We start from the raw sequence: 7,662 nt of genomic DNA on the forward strand, positions 1-7,662 counted from the left end.
TTGCATGCGGAGCTCAGGGCAATGCTGTTTGGGGTGCGGTTATGTGTCGCTCAGGGTTTGCATGGGTTGCATATCGAGTCGGATTCGCTCAGCTTGGTGCGGATTCTGCAAGGGAGTCAAAGCTGCCCGTGGCGACTCCAACAGGAGATGTCCGAGTTGATCAACTATAAGCCGTACTTCACGGAGATCACGCATTGCTATCGAGAGGCAAACAAGCCTGCTGATTGCCTGGCTAACATGGGAGCGGATTCGGAGCAGGAGAGGGTCTTTACTAGCCTTTCTGCTTTGCCTTGTAATGTTCAGGGGGAACTGGCTTTGGAGCGCGTAGGGTTTCCTAATTTTCGTAGGAGGTGGGGTAGATGAGCGTTGTATGCTTTCTTTCGCCTGCTCTCAAGTTCAATAAAACGTTTTTATTTGGATTAAAAAAAAAATCTTTATGTGAAACAAAAAAAAAAAAGAAAATATCACGTAAGTATTTATAGGAAATTCATTCAAAAACTAAACATTGCATCTTTTCAATTTTTCTCAAATGTGTTGTTTCCTTTTATGAGTTATTGAGAATGCATTGCTTGCCATTTTACCACTAATACATATAGTAACTATCATCAAATTCTTTTTTTTTTTGGGTCAATGTAATGTTAAAACTAATTTGATATCTCTAGGGGACTATCTCATCTTTACCTTCATACTCCTACGATAATGAAACCTTTATTTAATTTGTATAATTTTTTTACTTCAATAAACCTCTATGGTGAACAAGTTCTTAAATGCAAACATTCTATTTATGCCATATTACAATGATTCATTGCTTAATCTTTCAAAATTATTGCACATTATAGAATGTTAATAAAGTTCATCCCAAACTCAAAATTATTTACTGTCATCAGTTTATTAAAGTTTTGATACCATAAGATGATTGAGATCTATAATTACTTTAAGTTTTTCCCTTTTATGGTTAATAAACATTAGAATAAGACTGCATGTCATCATTTTATTTTTGCATAACAAAGTTTAGAACAAGAATATCTATCTTTTATAAAATGATAAGAAATTTTGCATCACTAAGTAGATTGTTGGTGAACTAAAGTACGATGAACACAACTCAAATTACTTCATGTAGCAAATATCGACAGTTTACACCATAATAGATTAATAAGCTTTCCATCACTATAGAGCATATATGGTAAGAATACTTGAAAGATCAATGAGCATTCTTAAAAGTTCAAACTAATAATAATGTTGTTTGTGAATATTGTGACTCAAGCAAATCTATGGCTTTCTAGCTAACATTCATTAGCAGTATCATGACAAATAAATGGATATAGAAACAAAAATTTAGATGTTTTACAACTTTTTGCATACAACTCATGAGATATTTTATTACAGAATAATATATTTGTCACTTGCATATTAGTTTATGGTCAAATATTGTTTGGGCAAATTTATAGATTAATAAAATACTATTTGGCGACACACTCTCAATATCAATTAGTTATCCAAGATCGATAGACCAAGAATTCTTGACTTATTGTGCTAATATATTCCAATGATCATACCCACAGTTAAATTTCTATTGGCCATAAAACTCCATTAACCCATCACCATGTATCATGTATTTTTCACGATCAGACTATTTCTTGAAAAATAGTGGATACTCAATTTTCGTGTCCAAATCAAGGATCAGAAGAGGAACTTGTTCTCCATGAAATATACGTTATTTAGTCTCAAAATTCCAGTGTGTTAGAAGGTGCTCTTTAACTTGTCCGGCGTTTAATTCAATGCCAAATTGAGATTCCAGGTTTTGGGGTGTGATCGCTTTTGTAATTTCCTTTGGAAATAAATACAAGAGTTGTGAGGTACGATCATTTTCTTCAACAACTTCAAATTCATAAAGGTGAAAGTCAAGACTATGATACCTATTGTTTTCATCCCCTCACTCTTTTGTTTCTAGAAAATGGTAATAGACATCTTTCCCCATCGTTTGAAAATAGAGGATGGATATACTACTTTTTTCTTCTTTGGGCTGAATTTTGTTTATGGACAAAAAATTGAAGTAAGTCTGCTCCTTTTATATTGTACTAGGATAGTAAAATCCATTAAGAGATTGTAATAATATGACTCTAAAATAAATAAGCCATTAATTTCGTTTAGGTGCAAATGGAATTTTTTTTTTTGCTTTTTATTTCTTTTCCATATAAGCCTATTACCTTGACAACTATTTCAAAAAAAAAAAAAGATCAAAAGGAAGCATTGATTGTTAAGAACAAGGAGTCTATACGTGTTTAACAGACTAATTTTCACATAAGTAGATCTGCAAGTTAAATGGAAAGATAGAATAACATGTGATTCATCATTTTACGCCTTTTCTTTAGGGTAAACACAAGCAAATCTTGTGACATTTTTATATTATTTTTTTTGAATTTCTTTTTTAAAGTGGTGTGATTTGCATGTGAATATGATTCCCAAATCTAACAACTTTTAGGTACTAAAATTATTTCCAAAATTGTCAACTTTTCTTAAAATAATTTTGTGCTTTTCATTTTTCTTGAATTGATTGTATTTGAAAATCAAGTTTGAATTCAAAGATGGTCACATGTAAATCTAAAAGCTTCTTCCAAAGGTTTTTTTTAACCTTTTCCCGAAGTTGTTTGACAGTCAAACATTAACAGTAGCTTGTGTCTTTATATTTATCATATATGTGTTAAATCATAAAGACTATAATTTCATATTTACAAAATTTACAAAATAATATCATCAAAGTCATAAATAAAAATTTTGTCTTCATCTCTTGTCACAAATAGTGCTTTCTAAATCCAAAATTTATTTTATATCACGTGAAAAAGTACTAACTTGAGTAAAATTACTTCATGAGTCATACATCTAGATAGTTATTATTAATATTTTAAAAAAAAACCTTATTCAATATTCATAGCCTTTGATTAAAAAAATAACTATTAGTTGAACTACATAACTAAATATGATCAACATGTTCATCATCTCTAGAAATTAAACCATTGTTTTTATGAGCGTGTTCAACTTATTTTTGAATATAAATGTCAGTGTTTGTTTTTCATATAATAAGAAATACTTATATTTCTAAAAATTAACTTTTGTTGCTTTTGTAAAAAAGGCAAACTAATTTTTTTCCTTGCAGGTGAAAAAATATCTATGATGGTCAAGTGGAGATTGTTTTCAGTTATCGCAGTGAAGCATTGATTTTACCTTATGTATGCCTTCTCAAATCCCACCATACTCATTCTTGAAATCTAGTATTTGATGTTTTCTTTTAGAACTGTAAAGAAATATTTTGTCCCAATTTACTTTTGGATGGTAGATGCAATTTGTAATCTTTTTCTTTTCTTAATGAAAATACACAAATCTAAAATGTAATATATGTATTAGTGTCTATCGATACTCAAATTGTAAGATACTTGTCTTATTCAAGAACTTCCTAACTAGATTCTCAAATGGGTTCTTTCTCGCAAAGAAAAAGTCATTCAAAAAATTTAAAAAGTTCTTATTTATTTGCATAACATAAGTAAGTCCTTCCCCCTAATTTTCCTTATTTATTTCAAAAAAAAAAATGATTCCCTAATGATTAACTAAAAGTTTTTGCCACCCATGGATGGTTAAACTCACAACTCAAACGATTTATAAGGTAATTTGTAATTAATTGTTTGATTTACAAATGGGATTTTTCTTTTTCTTTTCTTTATATTTCAAAATTATCAAACAAATGTGACTGAAAGAACCTTATCAAGTACACAAGGAAAGAACCCTTATCAAGGAAGAAAATCCACAATTTAGCAACTAATCTCTTAATTGTGCAGCAACCAATTGATGGGAATTTTTTACTGCTGCATAGAGGTTTGAAGCTTCTATGAGATATTAAAACCATCTCTAACCAAACATTAATTCCTTTGCATCTTTAACAAATTTTTCAGCCTCAAACACAGCAACACAGTTACATTCCCACATAGCCATACACAATGAATATCTCTTCGAAAGTCACTCTTCTCACATAACTAACAAATAGAATCATGAAAGCAATTGTGAATCATTCATTGTAAGATGAGATTGAACAAGGTCTATTGAAGTAGCTAATTAATCACCAAATTTTTACTTGACATGGATCATACAAGCTATAAAGAAAAACAGATAGTTTCTTGAAATCACGGCTCTATGATTTATTGGCTTTCTCAGTACTCAACTTTGACATGTACAATGTAGTGAACCTAATTTTTTAGAATAATTGTCTAATATGCCAACAGAGGACAAAACCCTAAACCTAATGCGTCATGATTAGTGGGTTAAATTTTGAATCAAAACTAAGATGAAATTGTGCTAATACTTCAACATTCGTCATATTTTTCTGACCTGAAAGTTCTATTGCTATCAAAATTTTGACTTTTAGGTACTAGAAGATTAATTACTCCTCTCACCTAGGATCTTCTTTTTTTTTTCTATTTGTTGTTTTATAAAATTTTCGAATACGAATTTATATTTTCATTATAAATATGTAGATACTCAAACATCAAAAATAAAATGAACATATTAGGGCAATAGAATTCTTGTAAAAGTTTTTACAAAAATCAGTTTTAGTGATTTTTAATGGCTTAAACTCATAGTAATGTTGACATAGAATACTGTAATTTGGGCAAGTCTTCAGCTTTTTGGTTTAGAATATATAGAAGAAACAAAACTGCTAAACAGATATATGAACTTAATTGGTTTCAATAGAAACTTTGTTGAAATGCAAAGCCAAAAAATATATCATTACAATATAACATTTCGCCAACACCACTCCTCAACCCTGAACAGAAAAAAGAAAAAAGAAAAACAACATTTAGACTTTTACTCCCCCCTTTCCTTTCCAAACCCAAAAACAAAAAGAAAAAAGAAAGATAGAAACACCAATTGATCTTTCACTTCCAATATTCAAATGAACTTGTCCAAAACCGATACACGAATGGCCCTAGATTTCTTATCCCAATACAGTCCAATGGTCATTCCAGAAGTCAAGTTTCTGCTAGCCACAAACTCCCTAAACCAACTTCCTAGGATCAAATACATGTCTCTGTTTGGCCACTTTTGTAAAGAACATTTGGTACTCAGTTTTACTGCCCAAATCAAGCATTTAAAAAGGGATTTTTCTCCATTGATCATAAGATTTTTGGTTTCACTATCCCAGTGCACAAGGAGGAATTCTTTCACTTGTTTAGGATTTAATTCCAACCCAATTTGACACTCTAGATCATGGGCAGTGATCACTTTCTTGATTTCCCATGGGAATAGGTATAGGAGTTGTGGAGAATGATTGTTTCTCTCCACAAGTTCCCATAGGGCACGGCCAAGTTGAAAACCACTTCTTCTATTTTCTTCCTCTTTCTCTTTTGTTTCTAGAAAATGGTAAAAGATATCTTTCACCATTTTCAGAAAATACTTTCTTCTCTCTCTTTTTTGTCTGTTTTTCTTTGGGAGAATTTGGATCAAAGAATAGAGCAAGAAAAGCTGCTTTTACGCTGTACTAAGGCAGTGCGGTGCCTAGATAGACTGTGGAAATTTGACTCGAATATCAATGAACCATTAAATTGCTTAGTAGGCATTGATAGAAATCTGTTTTACATTTATTTCTTTTCCATATAAGGTTATTGCATTTGTAACAACCATTTAAAAAAAAGATATAGTCAAAGCCAACTTTTTTTAGTCAATGAACCAATGATTGTTAAACACATGTAACTTTTATACAATTAAAAAATTATTTTTCAAATAAATTTATCTTCGAGTCAAATGCAGGATAGAGATAAAAAAACTAGTTCATCACTTTGTTCCTTTCCTTTAGGATAAAACCAAGCAAACTAAACTTTTATGAAACTTTTTTCTTTATGTTTTGTTTAACTTTGTGTAAAAATTTTTTAATTGAATATCTTATCAGTTGTAATGAGTTTACATTAATTTTATTATTTCCATCTTTATTTGACTTTCAAGATATAAACATAATAAACTACAATGTTCATTTATCGGGAACATTGATAATTTCCTTACATTTACTATGTCACAATAATGTTAAGGTAGTTTTATCAAGGTAATTGCTACGTTTTCAAATCGGAATCCAAACTTTCATATTGAGAATTCTTGTCATACTAAAATCTGTTATTTCTTTTATTAATATTTACAATATTGTCATTAGCTTTGTACAACTTATTATAACTTCAAAATTAGATTTCATAATTTTTTTTCTTAGTTTATTGTCAGAACAGTGCTATAAAATAAGTCTTTTAAGAACAAATTAATCAACTTTTTTGCCGTCCACTAAAACCATAAAATTTAGTAAGACATAAAGCATGGTATGGCAAGGATGAAAGCATATGTCAAAAATAAAGTTGCTTTTTTCTAGAAGAGAATGAAAAAGGCGTTTTTGTAAACTACCATAAATAAATAAATAAAACCACAAAACCTCTTAAGAATGAGGTCAAAGTTCATTATTTTTAGAAATAACTTCATGCATAGCTATTAGAATTCCTTTTCATGTGGACAAAATGTTAAGTTAAAACAATACAAAAGTTGTATCAAATAAAAGTAGAACAATTACTCAGTTGATGTAAAAGCAGTACATCATTGCTCTTAAAATGGATTAGCATATGTTACATATGAGGAAATGTTAAATTCTAGTCGATAGTAAAAATAAATAAATAAATAAATATATAAAGCAACAGGTTCAATAGAAACATTTCCTAATTTATAGCTTTATGTTTGTTTCTCGATTTTGTAGGATTATACTTATGTTAATTTCACATTCCAAATCTATAGTCTGAATCATAGATAATATACACACAAACACACTTATGATAGTAATGTACAATCTAATCTTCGAAATTCATATCCAAAAAATTTATGTATACGATAGTGATACGCAAAATGAAATACAAATTCACCATGGGAAAAGTTTACAAATAATGTACAAGTATCTAAAAGATTGTGGCATATACATTCAAACTCTAGACATTAGTAATATTTTTTTCGGAGGCGGAGGTGGCATTTACTTTTGAAGGAGTAGTAGCACTAAAGAAGGGCTTACTAGAGCCCTAGCCTTCAAGACTTGTAAAGGGTTCTCCCACTTCTCCATCATTTCATCAGCTTCAACCACAATACGTGGCTTTATCATTATGGTGGACAGAGAACAAATGGCAATATAGCTTGCTATTGTAGATGCATGCATTTGATGTTTGAAAGACTCAAAAATCAGTGCTTTAGCTTGTGATCACGGCACTCAAGTGCATTGTGGGTGAGAGACTAGGGATTCAATCCTTACCTCGCATACTTACCACTCATGTGGCTTTTGTAGGATTTAGATTTAGCGAGTGCGGTATGCACCTATCTAGTTTGAAGGTAATTTAGCACTTTTTGGATTCTTGATGGCCCAGTTGAACTTGCACACTTTAATAGTAGTTGTAAATAAGTGTAAATTGACTTTAAGAAAAAACAGATGCAAGAACATTCCTTGCCAACGGTCCTAGTGATAAATGGGCTTCTGACGTGCGCGGAGTATACATATACAATTAAGCTCATCCTAATCAAGTTTTACATTTATAAACTCCTAAATATCCCACACGCGATTTATCGCAAGTATACGAATCTGTGAGCAAGTATAGGTATTAAGGG

This window comes from Coffea eugenioides, chromosome 3 (assembly GCF_003713205.1).
Source record: "Coffea eugenioides isolate CCC68of chromosome 3, Ceug_1.0, whole genome shotgun sequence".
Taxonomy (NCBI): Eukaryota; Viridiplantae; Streptophyta; class Magnoliopsida; order Gentianales; family Rubiaceae; genus Coffea; species Coffea eugenioides.